The sequence below is a fragment of the Vipera ursinii genome (genome assembly GCF_947247035.1).
Source record: "Vipera ursinii genome assembly, chromosome: 2".
Classification (NCBI taxonomy): domain Eukaryota; kingdom Metazoa; phylum Chordata; class Lepidosauria; order Squamata; family Viperidae; genus Vipera; species Vipera ursinii.
The window spans coordinates 57,502,741-57,522,191 of record NC_139513.1 but is presented as its reverse complement, the minus strand read 5'-3'; the positions used below and the strand labels follow the sequence as shown (position 1 = coordinate 57,522,191).

The 19,451-nt window shown below is 39.6% G+C and overlaps 1 protein-coding gene across 1 annotated transcript in view; it reads right to left on the bottom strand.

Annotated features, from left to right (window-relative positions):
- The window catches only part of ERC2 (ELKS/RAB6-interacting/CAST family member 2), a gene marked incomplete at its 5' end in the record, with an annotated part of 568,754 nt that overhangs the window by 214,427 nt on the left and 334,876 nt on the right, over positions 1 to 19,451 (bottom strand). The window lies entirely within an intron of this gene.

Here is a 19,451-nt window from a genome sequence, read left to right as displayed (position 1 = left end):
GCACTTAAGCTTGTTGTGTAAACACAATGAAAGAATAATGCAAATAATGTAAATATGTTTTCCCTTTCTACTTTCATCTTTCTCCTGAAGTAAACTCTTCCCCTGGCAATTTCACAGGTCCCCAACTCTTTAGCCATCCAGAAGGCAATAAAGAGCTAGATCTTCCAGAGGTGTTGGAGAAGACTGACATAGAAGTATGTAGGTGGTGCTGAGGGCATCCCAGGAAAATTGCTATGGCACCAGGGGTTTTGTCTTTGTTTTTCATGGTTTTTTTTTACTGTTTGTTATTTTTGTTGTGAGCTTCCTATATTTATACTGTAAGACAGATGGCCATACAAATCTTTTAAATAAATATCCTTCTTTGAATTGTGGAATGGACTAAAGGGACAATTCTTGCGGTCCCTCACAACTTGAACCAATAAATTCTGCATTATTAGAAAAGGTGCTGTAGGACTTTCAGACTGAAATCCACTGAGCCAGTGGTAAAAAGAACTAGTCAGTGGGCAAGATAAGAAGATAAAACCACAGGACATAGAAGAATGATGGATTTTCTACAGCAGGAGACTCCAAACTTGACAAAATTAAGACTTATAGACTTCAACTCCTAGAATTTCATGCTGGCTGAGAAATTCTGGGAGATGAAGTCCAGAACTGGTTGGGGAATTCTGGGAATTGTAGTCCACAAGTCTTAATTTGGCCAAGTTTGGAGAATCCTGTTCTACAGAGTCTATAGACAAGATATCTAAGGCAGGAGTAGTTAAATTCTCTAGGGCTGTTGAATCTAAACAGCTTGTCAAGTTTGAGAATGCATCTTCTAACCTTAACCACATTTTGCTTCTCTAGGTTTAAGGACAATGACAGACCAGCAAAAGTACGTGCACATGTTCACCAGAGTACATATCCTGCAGGGAGAATCTATATTGTTGTAAAAACAAAGAAAATTGTTCATTATATTCTCCTTTCAGAATTACAGTGTCACTTTCAGCCTTCAAGAGAATGTTCTTATTTTACAAGACAGTTTACTTCAAAGACAATTCCTCTTGATGGAAAACAATTAGGCTTGTGATTCTCTCCCTCACCCCCTCACCCTCCAAACATTGCTTTAAAGAAACTCTGCAAGTGCAGCAGAGCAACTCTTTAGGTGGTGCTCAAGTATAGTGCTGTCAAGAGTGGCTTTTCTGGTTAATGTCAATAGCACCATGTATAAAAGGTGACCAAAGTGTGTACAAATGTTGATCTTTGGAGAAAGCATGCCTATAATCATACACACATCCACTATTTCATCCACCAGGTTGACTGCAAGGAGAAAGGGCGAAGAACATTTTTTTAAAGACAAAATACATTTCCTAGCACACTTGCTAGGTTGTAAGTCACAAGGGAACTCCTCTGCGATCTGTTGAAATGATGAGGGTCGTTCGATATATTTTTGTAAAGCATCCAAAAGACCAAAAGGGTGGCTATAAAGCTTATTATCCTCACAAACAGACCCTCTATAAAGCTAGATTCAACACTTGTGGACTAAAGATGTAAAATATAAAACAAAACAAAACAAATAAAAATCCAGTACAATAACATGAGATTTCATGACTGAACTACTTTCCAATTAAATGTTATGTTATGTTGCTGTGATTTGAATAAGAAAGAACCTTCTGTGTAATATTAAGCATTCTTCCTATTTAATCTTACAACACTGTTGGAATAAATTTGTCTGGTTTATTTCTGTAATATAACCCCATCAAAAACTACAGTAATTCAAAGATATTTTGAACAATGAAGGAAAATTGAAAGAGACAAAATTTACAAGGACAAGTTATTGATCTAGCATGGTGGCCATGTCTGCAAATTCAAATGAGATATGAAAAAGATGCTAAAACAATGGGATTTTATAAAGAACAGACAGAATTTGATCAGATAATGTTAAAAACAGATGAAAAGTTGATTAAGAAATTCTATAGATTTCTGATAAACTTAAAGATGGAGGAGGAAACAATGATAACATGGGCAAAGAACTTTGAATATAGTACTAATTCTTAATTAGAAGTACTAATTAAGAAAAATTTAGAGTGTGCAGAAATGGATAGATTGACTTTAAAGATAAAAGACAAAGAAGACTCATTGTATTTTAGACCATGGATAATTTCTATCAATGGCTAGAAAAATGAGTTAGAAAGAAAGGAATGTGATATGTAACTTTGAATATATATTAGCAAAGAGAAGACTATTGAGCAATTAATTAACATATTGTTTATGATAATTAGCTATTAACTATTATTGTTTGTTAAACACATGAACCCAGATATTATGCTGTTTGCTAAATATTGAGAATGTTATTTGGAAAAATCCCAACCCTAACCCCGACCTCACCTTAATCCTAACCCTATAAAAACTAATAAAATTTATACAAAAAACCCCTAAAGTAATTCAATGAATTGTGAATCCATAGGAATCATACACACTTGTGAATTTCACAGTAATCAGTCCGGTAGAAAAATACTTCTATTTAGAATAGAATAGAGCTGGAAGGAACCTTGGAGATCTTCTAGTCCAGCCCCCTGCTGAAGCAGGAGAATACATATCATCTCAGACAGGTGAATGTCTACTCTCTTCTTAAAAATCTCCAGTGATAGAGCACCCACGATTTCTGGGGGTAAGCTGTTCCATTGGTTGATTGTCCTCACTGTCCGGAAGTTTCTCCTTAATTCCAGGTTGCTTCTCTCTTTGATCAATTTCCAATCATTGTTTCTCATCCTTCCCTCTGGTGCTTTGGTGAACAACCTGGCCCCCTCTGCCTTGTGGCAGCCCCTCAGATACTGTTTACACGTAAACCAAAAATCTAGCAAATAAAGTAGCATGTCACTATACTTATTCCATGAAAAAAAGATATGTGAATTGTATCATTTTTACAGAAATATCAGAAGCTACAAAAAAGCACAGAGTCTTCTGCTTCTAAGTATTAGTATGAAGTATCCATATCCTGCTGCGTATACCCAACATCTGATATTAAAGCAAATTCCATCCATGTGCTGATTCTGTTTTCTTTCCAAGCAGGGCTGGACAAACATCCAGCTGTTCACTTTGAAAACTATTACTACTGAATGCAACTGTGCATCTCAGGTGTTACTGATGCTTTTAAGAATTTTTTTCCCCCTCAAAGATTTGATTCTAGAGGTTGAAGAGCACACTGGGTGGCCTTGTTGCTCATCGCTTACACACAACTGCAAAAAAATGTTTGCATGATAGATGAGACAAACTGACTTGGCTTCTCATAGGCTGAAAATTATTGCCAAGTGTGTCCTTTTTCAGCTAGACATGATAGCCTTACTGATAGCTTGGTCAGATAAAATGTTCAAAAGGTTATTTACACCAAAGAAAAGTCTTCCAAATCCTTTCCTATTAAAAAAAAAATCTTCTGCCTTGACTACCTGATTGCACTAAAGCTTTCTTTAGCTCTTAGAACAGGGGTGTCAAACTCAATTTCAATGAGGGCCGCATCAGCACTGTGGTTGCTCTCAGGGGGCCGGGTGGGCATGGCCTGGGTGGGCGTGGCCTACTGGGTGGGCGTAGCTAGAGTGCGTGTGGCCTACTGGGTGGGCATGGCCAGCTCTACATCGTTCGCATCAAGGGTGCCTATGGGGGCCCGGGCAGGAGTGGGACAGATCTGAGGGTCTCTGGCAGGAGGAGGGTCTCTGGGCCAGGGCCAAGGCAGTGGGGGCCATTCCCTCACTGTTTCCAGGATGGCTTCGCGGGCCACATGAAACCACTTCGCGGGCCAGATCTGGCCCCCGGGCCTTGTGTTTGACATGTCTGTCTTAGAAGAAGGAGGAAGTATAGGAAGCAGCAGAAGACAAAGAAAACTGGGGGCAAAATATCCTGGATTCAGAGAGGCTTCAGGTAGCTTGATTCTGCTTTATGAAACTGACTGAAGAGTACTTACATGTTCAAGCACCCCCACTTTTAATTTCTTACCCATCTGTACATCCACACCATATGATGGTGTTTGATTTCTAATACTTCCAAGCATTTTGAGAGGTGGATAGGTTAGTGTTTAAAACCAAGTACTGCAATCTGAAACTTCAGTTCTATCTTGACTCAGACTAGCTGAGTTGAATAAGAGACTTTTAGAGGAAGTCTAAATGTGAACCGCAAAATGCCCTTCCCCCCCACATCCACAAATTTGAAGGAATTCCACTTTTCACAAAAAATTAATTACTTTTTTTCCTCATGTTAACTGAGGTGTTAACAGCCTAATGTATGAAAGACACACCTGCAGCTTTTAGAAACCCATGGAAAAGATAATTACAACCATTGCTAAATCTGAGCTTTGAAATGCAGAGCCCCCCAGGGCAAAAAGAAGAATGCAAACTTTCTCTCCATAGCTGGGAGGTCTCTTTTTTTATTTCAGGAGGGGGCTTTGAAACTTGCCTGAAAATAGCAGGTCCTGGATTATGTTTAAAAATGTATTTTCTGGGCAGAGGGGGCATACAGTATCTCCAGGCAAAGGAATGGGCTACTCCACATTTTTTATTTTCTAAGCACATCTATGAGGCCTAAAGGCATTCTTTTTTATTATATATTTTATTTTATTCAAAACAAGGTTAAAATGCAAAATACAAAATTTGGGCAGGGGGGGAAGGAAATCCAAAAGACGAAAGACAAAAAAACCCAATCAAAATATTGAACAGGTGTATCAAAAAAAGGCCCACATACACACATATTATCCCATCTAGTTGAATACTGATTAATTCATTACCACATTAGTTGGTAGAAGTGAGAGGCCTAAAGGCATTCTTGAAAATATTATTTTGGAAATAAAAAATAATTATTGTTACTTCAGCTTGCCACTTTCTTTTTCATATTTCACACTAAAATAAACTTTTAAAATGTCAGAGTCAGGCAAATTCTAAAAGAGTGTCTGTGTAAACTTTGGAGTCCATTGCCATTGTACTGGTGGATTTCAGATTTAAATCTTCATAAACTAAAATATCAGTAAATTTTGTCTAAAGAGCAAGCTATGTCAAAGGTGCCAGCATCACTGCAGTTCCTCTTGTACAGAGAAGGATTAATAGAACAACAACAGTCACATTGTCTATAAATGATATAGCACCAGATTCCTCACAAATATGTGCTGTACCATGGGAAAGTGGTGTGCCCTTTTAGCCATGCTCTGCTTCCATAATAAATGGCTGATCTGGGGCCTGGCTATCTGAGGTCCACTGAGGCACCTCGATACTATAATACAGTATCATTATGTTTAGGGGGGGACTTTAACTTAGAGGTGGTCAGCAAGCCACCTGTAATCTATATTTATCTTAAGAGATGTTGAGAAGAAAACATCTAACCTCTCTACATATGCCTGAATATTCTAAATCTAGTCAAGAAAATTAAGCTGTTATTGGTGCACATTGCTTTCTTCGTACAAGAGTAATGCAGTTCATGCTATGAAGTTGGTCTGTAACTGCCACACAAGATGCATTGTATTAAATTAATCTGCTTTTAAACCTTTCACTATAGATAAATATAAATCAAGTTTGATTTGACCCAAGCTCAACTCCTAAAGAATTCATAAACTTATTCATATATTTTTTTCTTGAAAACAATCCAGGAATGGTTTACTATCATCCTCTGGGATATGTTTTATATTCCCAGTGAAGCATACAACCTGGCAATTTTTTGATGGCTCTCATTCAATTTTAACCAGATTTGACCCAGCTTAGCATTTAAAAAAACAAAATCAGGAAAAGAGTTGGTGGGAACAACCTGAAGAAAAAAGATAATATCACAGGTCATACAGACTGATGGACTTTCTACAGAGTCTACAGATGAGATATCTAAGGCAGAAGAAATTTGTTCATATTAACATTTTGGGCATCTCACTGATAATCAATGCTAATAAACCTCTGTGTGTCTATAAAATAAAGTTATTATGTTTGCTATACTCTAACTAAAGCCCTTATATTGGGTGGCACATTCCAACTTCAATTAACCATTGTACTTATTATATTTTGAAGATGATAAACTATTGCTGACTCCCAGAACTGGTGTAATTAGAAAAACAGAATTATATTTTAACTATATTTATATAATTGATAAAGTAGAATTATAATTCCTTGGTACTTGTCATCCAGATTTTTAGAAGAGTGTGTAATAAAAGTTTCATCACTGAACAATGATGACATTGTCATAACACAGCATTAAAGCATATCATTGGATATTTATTTATTTATTTATTTATTTATTTATTTATTTATTTATTTATTTATTTATTTATTTATTTGTTTGTTTTTATGTACTGCCCTTCTCCCGAGGGACTCGGGGCGGTGTACAGAGCAAGGTAGGTATACAGTTAAACAATAGTAAAAAACAAATGAAACCCCAAGAGCTATGCTTGACAAAGGATGCCAATAATATTCAGATACATTATCTGAAACAGTTACATAGACTTTTTTGAAAGCAGAATTCATGGCAGTATCAATAAATATTTTAATTTTCTCTCTCCCCCTCTCTCTTTCTCTCTCTCTCACACAGAGAGAGACAGACAGAGAGAGAGAGAGAGAGAGAGAGAGGCAGACACACAGAGAGAGACAGAGAAAGATTTTTAATATAGTCCCAGGGAATGAGGCTAATCCAGTGGTGGGATTCAAATATGTGAACAACCAGTTCTCTGTTGGATGCTGCTTCCAGAAGTCCATTCTGGGCTTGGGCAACAAAAAATGAGCTACCGGTTTTGCCAAACTGGTGCGAACTGGCTGAATCACACCTCTGGGCTAATCTATTACATAGCTGCACTGGAAATAAAATTTATTTCACAGACAGCTCTGACCCTGCTGATGGCAGAAGCAGGAATGGAATGCATAGATAATTATCTTTAAGACCAGTCAATGTTTCTTAATATCACCTTTTAGATCCAACCAATACATTCCAGTCTGAATCAGAGTTTATTTATTAAAGGATTTAGCACTTTAGATGCCATATTGCCTGGAAGCCCACCAATTTCCATTTCCAAATATCCAATTTCTCCAATTTCTAGTTGCATGAATAAGACCCTTCAGGATCACATCTGGCCAGTGAGAAGGGGCACTAAAATACTTTTTTCTTTCATTGCCATAATTTCCATTGAAAACACTTTCAAAATAAAATAAATATTGGACGATCTTCAATAATATGTAAAGTATTGTTCCTTTAGCTGTGAAGCACAGGAAACATCACAAGCATTTGTAGCTGAATATTTTTACATTTGCCTGGATTATGATCAATTAGAGCACAATTCTTCACTTAAGTTACTGAAGAAATTTTCAAGTCCAATAGATCAGCCACAGATACGGTGCCCATTTTTCTTTTAGTATGTACTAAAATTCATACATTGATCTTTTTTCTTATTTGGCTCCTTTCAGCATATGCTAACTTTTGATAGATGATTCTGAATTGCTTCAAGTATAATTTGTCCAGTAACTGTACACTTTCCTTACAAATTCATGATTATTATGCCAAAGGTTACATTAAATACAAAAGTCAGAGCCAACCAAGATATGATGAGAAATTCATGATTATAAACTGATCTTTCTGAACTTTAAAAAATATAATGTGGGGAAAATTCTGATCAAAATCATATTGCAAGGAGAAAACAAATAGCATTTCCAAAAAGATGTTTTTCATCAGGAATGTGGTACACAAGGAAACCTCAGTTCCTTCTCAATACATTACAATCAGTATCCAGCTGTATGAAAACTGAAATTCTTATTTAAAATGAAAACAAAAAGAAGTTGCAGTCATGTGCTTGCTGTCAAGTCTAGTTTGGTCTTTTCTCTTAAATATATCCTATAGCATTCAGATGGTAACCCAACTGCTTTACTGCAATAAATGGCAGAGTCTTTACATTGGATCAAAGTCATCCCAGCATTCTAAAGAGTTACACTGTTAAAATAACATAGCTTGGTAGGTACTAGTGGGCTTAAAAGTATTCCTCTGTTTTTTGGTACTCTTTCCAGGGCTACTCATTTTCCTATTTCATTGTCAAGGTTTTTAATTTCCTTTCCACATAATAAGGTTTCAATCCTTTGTACAGCATTCAAAAAATAAATTCGAGAAGTGGACACTCCATTTTTACAGCTTGCAAAATAAAATTTCAGCATATCCCTTAGGGAGCACTGTGGCTTGCATGGCTATACAATGTTGGGTTGGAGATTAGCAAGCCCATGTTTGGGACCTGTGTACTGCCATGGGGCAGGGTGAGCTCTTATTCTTTGCTCCAGTTCCTGCTGAGGACATGAAAGGAGCCCTCAGCTGAGTGACCCTCAGGCAACAGTGACGTCACTAGCTAATCCTTTCAACCCAGAAGTGCCTCAGGGCTTCTGACATAAGTATGATGTGAGCTTGTCCCTGGGACCACTAAGTATATAAAGTTCCATATCTGGTTCTCTGCTCCATTCTTCTATCAAAGGAATCAGCACAACATCTACCAGAGATAATGATTAAAAAAATTATGGCAGTAATTTTCAGATTTTATGATATTTGGTATTTCTTGGAAATTTCTCTAGAATTTGTCTATTGAAGGAGTAAGCAATAAAAAGAAACAAACTGTGCTGAAATATATCTCATGCAAAAGGTCATGATTGTCTACTTATTTAATTTATTTAAATAACCCATGTGTCTCAGCTAATAACACCTTCCAATAAGTAAAAACACATTATTCCATAGCAAAATGCCTGCATGGCTAGGTTGCATGTACTGTACAAGGTCTATTTATGTGGGGAAATGAAACTGAAGTCTGTCTTTCTGGTGGGTTACATTAATTGATTTTTTCTCCTCCAATACACTCACTGTAGTTTCACTGCAAATGCTTGATTTGGAATCAAGCTGGAAAGAAATCTTTGCACTTGGAAAACCAGCTCCTTTATTACCATGGTTTCATAATATTATTACACTTCAGATAGTAGGTTTTTAAAACTTCCCATGGGATTATATCTAAGAATGGTAAGGCAGTAAAAGTTTATTTAAAAGCATTTGTTAACCACCAATATGTTGTTAGAATGAATGAAAACCAGGATGAAAAACAGTCAGAAACATTATAGCATTTGTTTAGCAATTTGGATTAAATAGCAGTGCTTAGTTACTAGTAAAAAAAAATAGCTCCCAAATTTTTCAGGAACCTCACTTTGTGATTTGAAGGCTATTCTCTCTAAATCTTGCTACATGGGGCCTCTCTGAAGTTACTTCATGCAGAATAAAATTACATTTTATATCTGCTAAGGGAACGTTCTAATCTAGCATAAGAGCCTGGTATTTAAAATAGATGTATAGCTGAGCTTCATCACAAGTTAAATCCTGTTTAAAAGAAAAATTAACATTCTGTAGTTATTTACAAACATTTCACATCCTGCAAAGAGATTTACATTCTCTTTCTTTCTTTAAACTCTACTGCAGAGCAGAAATAGACAATGGAATAACTACATGAAAATCATAATAGAAAATTAACATTAGATGTATATGAATACAAAATAAATCCTGCACTTTCTTCAATCTACTGAAGGTACTTAACAGATAAAAATAAATGCAGAGTGGTTTTCATTATCTGCACTTTCCTTCATCTAATGAGCTGTGTCTAATGATTGCTAACATATTTTTTTTTCTCTGAAAATGATTCTCAGCTATATACACTCACTGTATACAGATAAAGTTCTGCAGAAGGTATTCAGTAACTATGGTTTAGAGACGCTACAGGCATTTGATCTTTGTGGATTCTAATTTGAACTGATCTGATCTATGCCTCGTGGACTAATGTGGAGATTACAAATTAGTTATCCATCAACTTAATCACTTCTTAAATGTTCCAATGTAGCTAGTCATTCTCAGGCACTCTGAAAATCAGTTTGACAAAAGTTTAGTTTTAGTTTAGTTTTAGTTTTATTAAATTTTTATACCGCCCTTCTCCCTAGGGACTCAGGGCGGTGAACAGGGCAGATAATAAAAGTACAAAACTACAAAAGTTAAAATAGAATTAAATTAATGCCCAAGATAAAACAGTAAAATATACAAATATTTAAAAACCCAAATTAACTCCCCATCAGGCCAGGCCAGCTTGTTCAAACAGGTGGGTCTTTAACCCGCGCCGGAAGGAGTGGAGATCCGGTGCCATCCGGAGCTCCACCGGCAGTTCATTCCATAAGGCCGGGGCGCCCACAGAGAAGGCCCTCCCCCTGGGGGCCACCAGCCGGCATTCTCTGACTGGAGGCACCCTGAGGAGGCCCTCTCTGTGGGAACGCACAGGGCGGAGGGGGGTTGACGCCGGCAGCAGGTGGTCCCCGAGGTATTCCGGACCCATGCCATGTAGGGACTTAAAAACCATCACTAAGACCTTGAACCTCACCCGGAAGACAACTGGTAACCAATGTAGCTCGCGGAGCAAAGGTGTAACATGGGAGTACCGGGAAACTCCCAAGACAACTCTCGCGGCCGCATTCTGTACCAGTTGGAGCTTCCGAGTGGTCTTCAAGGGAAGCCCCATGTAGAGAGCATTACAGTAGTCAAGGCGAGAGGTCACGAGCGCATGAGTGACCGTACACAGGGCATCCCGGTCCAGATAGGGCCGCAACTGGCGCACCAGGCAAACCTGGGCGAAAGCCCCCCTAGTCACAGCTGCTACATGATCTTCCAAGGTAAGTCGTGAATCTAGGAGGACTCCCAAGTTGCGAGCCCTATCCACGGGGGGTAACAGCTCACCCCCCATAGAAAGGGATGGAACAATTTGAATGTCCCGGGATGCCGGAATGTACAGCCACTCAGTCTTGTCCGGGTTGAGTTGAAGTCTGTTCCTCCCCATCCAGACCCAAACCGCCTCCAGGCAACGGGACATCACAGCGAGGGCATCACTGGGGTGGTTTGGGGTAGAAATAAAAAGTTGGGTATCATCAGCATATTGATGATACCCAACTCCAAAACCACGAATGATCTCACCCAGCGGTTTCATGTAGATGTTGAACAGGAGAGGCGAGAGAACCGACCCCTGAGGAACTCCACAAACGAGAGACCTAGGGGCCGATCTCTGCCCCCCTGCCAACACCGACTGCGAACGTCCCAGGAGATAGGAGGAGAACCACCGAAGAACTGTGCCTCCCACTCCCAATCCCCTGAGACGCCGCAGCAGGATACCATGGTCGATGGTATCGAAAGCCGCTGAGAGGTCTAATAGGACTAGGACAGAGGAACATCCCCTATCCCGAGCCCTCCAGAGATCATTCACCAGAGCGACCAATGCCGTCTCCGTGCTGTACCCGGGCCTGAAACCCGATTGGTACGGGTCCAGATAATCCGCTTCATCCAGGACCAGAGGGAGCTGATGCGCCACCACACTCTCAACAACCTTCGCAAGAAAGCGAAGGTTGGAGACTGGACAAAAGTTGTTCAACACAGCTGGGTCCAAGGCAGGCTTCTTGAGGAGGGGTCTCACCACCGCCTCCTTCAAGACAGTGGGGAAATTACCCTCACTCAAAGAAGCAGATATCACCGCCTGGAACCAGCCTCGTGTCCTCTCCCTAGCTGCATAAACCAGCCAGGAAGGGCACGGGTCCAATAAACATGTGGTGGAGCTCAGCCTCCCCATAATCCTGTCCACTTCATCAGGGGTCACAGAATCAAACTCCTCCCAGATAACATTGACAAGACCGCCCGTGTCCTGATCGTCAGACTCTGCCCAGCTGGAGTCCAAACCGGTCCGAATCCGAGCGATTTTGTCCGACAGATGCTGACCAAACTCCTCGGCACGACCCTGTAAGGGATCCCCCCTCACCTCCTGATTAAGAAGTGAGCGAGTCACCCTAAACAGGGCGGCCGGGCGATTATCTGCGGACGCGATGAGGGTGGAGAAGTAATTACACCTCGCCACCCTCATCGCAGCGAGATAAGACCTAATATAGGTTCTTAACCGCAATCGGTCGGATTCAGATCGGCTGGACCTCCAGCAGCTCTCTAGGCCCCGTTTCCGACGCTTCATCTCCCGGAGCTCCGCGGAGAACCATGGAGCTCGTTGGGATCTGCGCCGGGTCAGGGGCCGCAAGGGTACAACTCGGTCCAGTGCCTCAGTGGCTGCCCTTTCCCAGGCTTCCACTAAGGCATCCGCCGAGTTGTGAGCGACGGAAGCAGGTGGGGATCCCAGCACTGCCTGGAACCCATCAGGGTCCATTAAGCGCCTGGGGCGGTACCATCTAATTGGTTCCGTATCCCCACGGCGGGGGGTGGTAAAACGGAAGACCAGCCGCAGGAGGTGATGATCCGTCCATGACAGGGGCATGATAAATGGAGAGCCCCCACCAAGATCATCCAGCCATCGTCCAGATAAAAAAACTAGGTCCAGGGTGTGGCCTCCCTCATGAGTTGGTTCAGAAATTACCTGCGTCAGGTCCATGGCCGTCATGGAAGCCATGAACTCCCGAGCCAACTCAGATGACCCTCCCAGGGATGGTAGATTGAAGTCACCCAAAACTAAAAGTTTGGGGAACTCAATCACCAAACCGGAGAGGACATCGAGTAGCTCAGGCAGGGCTGCCGCTGTGTGACTAGGCGAAACGTACACCAGCAGCAAGCCCAACTGCGCCCCCGAACCAAACCTCAAAAAGAGAGACTCACACCCGACTATCTGAGGGACGGTGGTCTCCCGCGGACATAAGGTCTCCCTGATAACTACCGCCACTCCCCCGCCCCTACCATGAGCCCGGGGCCGGTGTAACGCTCGGAAACCTGGTGGGCAAAGATCAACCAAAGGGACCCCACCCTCTGGGCCCAACCAGGTTTCGGTAATACAAGCCAGGTCCGCATGCTCACCCTCCACCAAATCCCGCACAAGGGGAGCCTTATTAACCACGGACCTGGCATTCAGGTACACCAGCCGGAGCTCAGGAGGCTGCACATCCTCGCTCCCGGCACCTCGGGGAAGAAACAGAGGGTCGGAGTGCCTCACCGCTTGTAAACAGCGGGGACGGCCCTCCCGGTAACGATACGGCCCTCTGTCCATACGCCTGCTGCCATACCCCAATGTCGTGGGAATCGGCAATCCCACGACCCGCTCCTGAGCCCCAGATGTAACCACACCCCGCTCCCCCCGAACGCAGTCAGACCCAGGCCTGGCCTGCACCGTGGTTGTATGGCCACCCCCCATAGGAAGGTGGAAATATAGTATGAGAATAAAAGTATGTATGATCAGATAATTATTCTCTAAGAAAGGAAGAACAGCAGGAGACCTAGCCTCTAAACATTCTGAGAAATGTTTTGATTATCTAGTTCAGGGGTGTCAAATTGCCAGCCCGCAGCCCAGATGCGTTATCTGGAAGCCGCGCCCACCCCACTGCCAGCAATGGCAAAAATGCTCCGATACGCTGTGCGACGTCACGTGATGTCGCGAGTTTGACATGTCTGATCTAGTTAATCATCAAGCAAAGTTGGTAATCTTGGATATTCCAATGAGTAGTGAATTTGACCGTTTGGCCTAAAAATCCTGATTTGACTTTATAGGAGTCAACAATGGCACTAAACCACTTTTTATTTTCAGTTTAGCAATCTGTTTTTCCTGACTGGAATGTATTTAGTTAGAGCCATATTTCGCATTAGCACAATTCTTGAAGAAAACTGATTTCTTGTCACGTCTTCCCCTCCCATTTCTATTTCCCTTTGTGGCCTTTCTGTAGCCTATGAAAAATGTATGGACAGAGTGGCAGAAACATCTGCCATCACAGCAAGGATGAAAATAAGTTATTTTTCTCCCTTTTCTTTCTTCTGTGGATACTTTTATTGAACCAATCATTTAAAAAATAAGCATGAGTACTGGTATGAAACACAAATGGCAAGTACCATCTTAAAGAAGGCATTTATTCTTAACAGGGATACTTCTTCCAAGATACGATTGAATAAACATAAACATTGAAAGTGAAAACAATAGGTTTTTGCTAAAACTTCTCTTAGTTTGTATTCAAATACAATTAATTACTCAGCCCATAAATTCCATGGACCTTTAGTTTCTGAACATTTTGCTTTTCCTCTATAGAGACTATTTCTCACAATGAGCACTATCCATCCTTGGCAGAAAAGACAAATACGATGAAAGCCCATCTTCCTCTCTGGATATGACAATTTTGAAGAACCCAGTGTATTGGACTGACATAATAACTTCTTTCTATCTAAGTTGGAAAGAGAGGAAGTAACATTAATTAGATCATATCTTACTTTCCATTCTGAAGCCAAGACACATACGTACACTTCACATTTGCACTTTAAAAATGAGAAAGTTCTTCCACAAAATGCAGACAAAAATTGGGGAAATCATATGATCAAAACTTTAAAAAGAATATTATATTATGGAATGTAACCTGCAAAAAGCTACCCAGATAGAATGTGCATTAAATGCATACAGATTCTTGTGAAAACCCAAGGCTGGAAAAACACCCTGAGCAAAACCAAAATTGACAAGATTTGTCCATCCATAATTCTCCTACAATCAAATCATAAAACCAGTGAAACAGGGTCAGATACAAAAAGAAATATTTCTAAACTAAAAATGAAAATGGGAAGAAAGCCAGTTTTATAGTTCATACTAATCTTCTCCAGATATTGCCAGTGGGGGAACTTTATAGGATAATGACATCTTGAGAATCTTATGACAAGCATGTCCAGCAATGCAATTTTTTTTTTCAGGACATAGAAAATACTGCTAACTTTATCACCAGTGACAATTTGAAATATGCTTCAAGGAATATTTGTTAAATGGAAAGCCATCCTGTATCAAATATGTTCAATTACTGATATCATTTTGAATATATAGCACATAATATTTAGAAAAACAAGGCAATCCAATCTCCACAATAGGATTAAGATAATCCATACTGAGTCTAATGTGATTTACTTCCAAGAGAACTATAGCCTGAGGGAAGATGGAAAATGATTGAAAAGATGTACTATAATTCATACCTTGATATAAATTTAAGTAAATAAATAAAAAGTAAATAAACAGAAGCAACATTAATATTTTATGTTAATTATTAGCTTTGAATAGTCTCAATGAAGAGAGTAAAGAAGAAATCATGACTTTGGGAAATATTTGATATCAGACTCAATTGCTCCATAGAAAAATGGATTTGAAAATATCAGATAAAATTAGTACATGGGAATTTAGAGAATATAGCAAAGCTATGAACACTGCCAAATTTTGCATATCAAAGCAAATTAGCAACTCCATTTCTGTAAAGTCCTGACTGGTGGCAGTTAAATTTGCATCTTGCAAAAGAGTAGTGCTTTGGCAAGTTTACTACCTATGTGATTAAATTTTGGATTGACAAAAAAAAATAAATCCCAATTTAATGCTTTGATTCCCTGGGGCTACTGAGTTATATTCTGACAAAACCCATTTATTTGTTTCAGAACCTCAGCATAGTGTGATTTAGATTCTTTCCATTTCTTATTGCATAAATGAATAAACTGGACTGTATTATTCTGAATGTAATATTGCTCATTCTATCTGGACTATTCCTAGAAAACAACAAAAGTCTTCATTAGCTAGGCAAATAATATCATAACTGTAGGCTAGCCAAATAATGTATTCATTATTTTCCCATTTAGTGAAGATGTTGCTTGCAAATTCGAATTTCATGTTGGCAATGAATGATTAGGATTATAACAGGGCTAAACGGATTATAATGATTAAGAGTCATAGTGGGGTGCAGTGGTTAGAATGCAGTACTACAGGCTGACTCTGCTCACTGCCAGGAGTTCGATTCTTTCAATCCTGACAAGCTCAGGTTTGACTCAGCCTTCCATCCTTCTGAGGTCAGTAAAATGAAGACCCAGATTGTCAGGGGCACTATGTTGATGTTATCTGCTCAGAGTGTGCTGTAAAGCACTATGGGGTAGTATATAAGTCTGATAGTGCTATTATATTGCCATGAAAGAAGAACTTTTCTTTCTCCACAAGAACAGGAATATTGAAGGATTCTTACCTAAACAAATGTTCTCAATTTTCATGTCTCCCATTCCACCATTACCATCCAGTTTACATCTAGTACATGGCTACTAGGCACGTTCTTAAACTAAGAAAACCACTGCAGAATTATGGTTTCTTCTTCAGTTATAATTTTTCAATCCTAAATACATACAGGGAGTCCTTGTTTAATGACCAGTCACTTAATAATTGTTCAAAGTTACAACAGACTTCAAAAAAGCTACTTATGACCCAACATTGCAGTTGCAACTGCTGCACACTCACCCCCGCAGCCACATATTCACATTTTGGGTGCTTGGCAACCATTGTGAATTTACGATTAACAATTGGTTGCAGCATCCCATGCACATAACTGTGATTTCTAGTATTGTTTGCCATTCTCTGGCAGAAAACGGTAAAAATAGCCAATTGAATATGCTGCATTCCCTTAACAACCATGTGATTTTCTTAACCACCATGCTGACTTGCTTATTGACCATTATAAAAATGATCATAAAATTGAATCAGGTCATATAGTGACTCATTCAATGACAATGACTTATGACCAACCATCTAGGCTCAATTGTGGTCATAGGTCAAGGACTATCTGTACTAATAACTCTTTTTTCAAGTATGTTTGGGATATTATATTCCTGGCAGTGCCAAAGTTGTCATTTATTATACTGAAATATCTCCTGAAGAATTTACTAAATGTATGGAAGTTTTTGTGTGAAGCCTAAGGAACAATGAGAAAAAAATAATTACATCAGATAGTCTTGAGAATTACATCTGTCAGTTCCAATAATGTTACAGACATTGCTTGATCCTCAGAGTGTTCTCCATTATCTTTCTGATAAGTAATAAGTCCTTAAGGAAACTGGCAGTTTACTAGTGTCATTATAATAATCCAGATAAATATCTTGAGAGATATTGCTTATAGCTGCTGCAGAAATTTAAGGCATGCTTTGTACCAACTGCCTTGAGAATATTAGCACTTGACATTGGTATGTAAATATTTTAAGGACAAGCCTTATTATATTCTCCAGGGAGATGATGTTTGATATGCAATCTTAAACTCAGCTTCAAAATTTGTAGAATGAATTTGAAAACATAAATTGCTGATGGGCCAATAAAGTGAAATTCTACTCTGGTTCACATGGATTAATGTACAAGAAGATATAAATTGTGTATAAGGTATTATAGATGTTAATGCCTTTTGAATTATAATGTTTTTAGAAAGAGTCAGTGTCAAACCTATGCAAGTTGAGAAATACTGGCATCAAATCTTTATTTGATTGTAACTAAGCCATGCTGCTAGGACCCTGAAGCAGCTGCATGACCTGAGTCTTTGCTTGGGGCTACAACTGCGTTCTTTCCCAATGCAACACCACCTGTCTGCTGTACTGTTGCTGGATGTTGGTAGGTATCAAATCCCAGTGGAATCTTTAACAATCACAATGATGAAGTCCATTACACATTGCCCGAAATATCATCCTGACACTTTCCATAAACATGCACTTGTACCAGTGTGGGAGGCGGCAAAATCATATATGGCTGGAGAGCTTATTTTATTCTCCGATCAAAACCTGAAAGCAGATACTAGGAATACATAGCTAAATGCTGCCACATTTTAGTGATATAAAATAATTAATCCATGTTTAAGGCATTGGAGACATAGGGAATTACAAGTATGCCTAATACTGCTTCCTGGAACGTGGGGTTGTTGTTTTTTTAATTGTTGTTGTTAGTTGTGAAGTCATCATGACCCCATGGACAATGTTCCTCCAGGCCTTCCTGTCCTCTACCATCTTCTGGAGTCCATTTAGGCACATGCTTACTGCTTCAGTGACTCCATCCAGCCACCTCATTCTCTGTCGTCCCCTTCTTCTATTGCCCTCAACCTTTCCCAGCATTAGGCTCTTCTCCAGGGAGTCCTTCCTTCTCATTAGGTGGCCAAAGTATTTGAGTTTCCACTTCAGGATCTGGCTTTCTAAAGAGCAGCCAGGGTTCATCTCCTTTAGGACTGACTGGTTTGATCACCTTGCAGTCCAAGGGACTCGCAGGAGTCTTCTCCAGCACCATAGTTCAAAGGCCTCAATTCTTTGGCATTCAGCCTTTCTTATGGTCCAACTTTCACTGCCATACATTGCAATTGGGAAGACCATAGCCTTGACTATATGGACTTTTGTTGACAGGGTGATGTCTCTGCTTTTTAGTGTGCTGTCTAGATTTGCCATGGCTTTCCTCCCCAAGAGCAAGCGTCTTTTAATTTCTTGGCTGCAGTCCCCCCTGCGGTGATCTTGGAGCCCAGGAAAATAAAATCTGTCACTACCTCCACTTCTTCCCCATCTATTTGCCAGGAATTGAGAGGGCCGGATGCCATGATCTTGGTTTTCTTAATGTTTAGTTTCAACCCAACTTTTGTATTCTCCTTCACTCACAACAAGAAGCTCTTTAGTTCCTCTTCACTTTCTGCCATTAGAGTGGTATCATCTGCATATCTTAGGTTGCTGATATTTCTCCCAGCAGTCTTAATTCCAACTTTTGATTCATCTAGCCCTGCCTTTCTCATGATTTTTTAAATTAATTTATTTCTATTTTACCTTTCGTCCAAGTTTGTGGCTAACCCCACACAATAGAAAATTGTGCTAATATATTGAATAAAAATCATAAAGAATATTGAATTATCTTAAAGACTCACATTTTTAATATACCAAAAGCTTATAACTAATTCATCAGATCAGTAATAGAGTAGAAAAGATATTTTTATGTCCTGAACATCTGAATCTTCTTAGTAGTTCGGGATGGTATACAAATCACTTTTATTCTCTATCTTCTGCACTCACAGTTTATGCACTTCTGAGCCAATTTCAAATGACTATTGCTACCTTATAAGGCCATAAATGTTTATGGTTCAAGAATTCACTGAGCATCTTTTCTCAATCTAGGAAACTGATCCATGAGATCTCTAGAAGGCACTTTACTCACAGTGGCAATAGTAGACAATGCCTGAGAAATGTCTGCCTATATAAGAACTTCTTCATTTGCAGTTTGCTTACTTTAAAAGTTCTGCCTTTAAAGGTGCCAGCAATTCAGGTTTGTCCAATGCTTAAGAAGTAATTCAAAATCCATCATTTGATGCATTTGCTATTTTGACTTTACTACGAAAGTTTTTTTTTTACTGTAAGTTTTAATTATGGAATTTTTTTATTGGTTGCTCAGGGAGGTGATTTGAATATGACATCAAGAGAAAAAAAATTGCCTACTTACCCTAATTGTGAGATACTATTCTATAGTAAATTTTCATTCAGTGAAAATAGAAGGAAAATTGACAGAAAGTAGTCTTATAATGAGAGAGAACTTGGCTTAGTTGTAAAGCATCAAGCTAGAAACTGGGAAACTGAGTTCTAGTCCCATTTTAGGCAGATGGCAATCCAGTCTCTTCTTGAAAACTTCTCTCTGCAACCTAAATTTGATAACATCTTAATTTTTCTCT